Raw genomic sequence first — 1,722 nt, forward strand, 5'->3', positions numbered from 1 at the left:
GCAATGGTGTCAGCGTTTAGAAGCTGATTATGGGACGGATCCCTGGATACCGCAGTCTCTAAATGGTCCATCCTTTCATCACAGCTACGAACTTTGTCTCTGTAACTCCTTCCCTGGGTGTTTTGTTCCCAATTCTAAGAAGGTGCACAGTGTCCGCACTTTGGTCTTCATTCTTCTTGAGTTTCATGCGTTTATCAAATTGTATCTTATATCTTGGGTATCCTAAGTTTTGGGCTAATATCCACTTATCAGTGAATACATATTGTGTGAGTTCTTTTGTGATTGTGTTACTTCACTCAAGATGATGCCCTCCAGGTCCATCCATTTGGCTAGGAATTTCATAAATTCATTCTTTTTAATAGCTGAGTAGTACTCCATTGTGTAAATGTACCATAATTTCTGTATCCATTCCTCTGTTGAGGGACATCTGGGTTCTTTCCAGGTTCTGGCTATTATAAATAGGGCTGCTATGAACATAGTGGAGCATGTGTCCTTTTTACCGGTTGGGACATCTTCTGGATATATGCCCAGGAGAGGTATTGCTGGATCCTCTGGTAGTACTATGTACAATTTTCTGAGGAACCGCCAGACTGATTTCCAGAGTGGTTGTACAAGCTTGCAATCCCACCAACAATGGAGAAGTGTTCCTCTTTCTCCACATCCTCGCCAGCATCTGCTGTCACCTGAATTTTTGATCTTAGCCATTTTGACTGGTGTGAGGTGGAATCTCAGGTTGTATCTGGAGGATATCATCCTGAGTGAGGTAACCCAAACACAAAAGAAGTCACTTGATATGCACTCACTGATAAGTGGATATTAGCTCAGAAACCTAGAATTCCCAAGATACAACTTTCAAAACACAAGAAAATCAAGAAGGAAGACCAACATGTGGGTACTTCATTCCTTCCTAGAATAGGGAATAAAATATCCATGGAAGGAGTTGCAGAGACAAAGTTTGGACTTAAGACAAAAGGATTGACCATTCAGAGACTGCCCTACCCAGACGTCCATCCCATAATCAGCCACGAAACTCAGACACCATTGCATACACCAGCAAGATTTTCCTGAAATGACCCTGATATAGCTGTCTCCTGTGAGGCTTTCCCGTGTCTGGCAAATACAGAAATGGATGCTCACAGTCATCTAAAGGATGAAATACAGGGCCCCCAATGTAGGAGCTAGAGAAAGTACCCAAGAGCTGAAGGGGTCTGCAATCTTATAGGTGGAACAACAATATGAACTAATCAGAACCCCCAGAACTTTTGTCTCTAGATGCATATGTGGCAGAAGATGGCCTAGTTGGCCATTATTGGGAAGAGAGGCCCCTTGGTCTAGCAAACTTTATATGACTCAGTACAGGGGAAAGCCAGGGCTATGAAGTGAGAGTGAGTGGTTAGGGGAGCAGGGCTGGGGGAGGCTATAGGGCACGTTTGGGAAAGCATTTGAAATGTAAATGAAGAAAATATCTAATAAGAAAAGAAAAAATATTTTCAATAAACATGAAAAAAGGAAAAATTTAAAAGGAAATGATGATAAATACAGAAAATGATGTGGGGAAAGGAAAACCCTAACTCATGAGTTTACATGTTGATACATCTGCTCTGTAAACCAATGTGGGGAAATCTGAAAGAGCTAAAAGTAAATCTACATATCACTCAACATTCCACTCTTTTACCTATGGTCCAATGGAATGACATCCAACTCCACAGAAATCTGCTCAGC

Source organism: Mus caroli, unplaced genomic scaffold, assembly GCF_978045245.1.
Source record: "Mus caroli unplaced genomic scaffold, Mus_caroli_1 scaffold_4, whole genome shotgun sequence".
Lineage (NCBI taxonomy): Eukaryota > Metazoa > Chordata > Mammalia > Rodentia > Muridae > Mus > Mus caroli.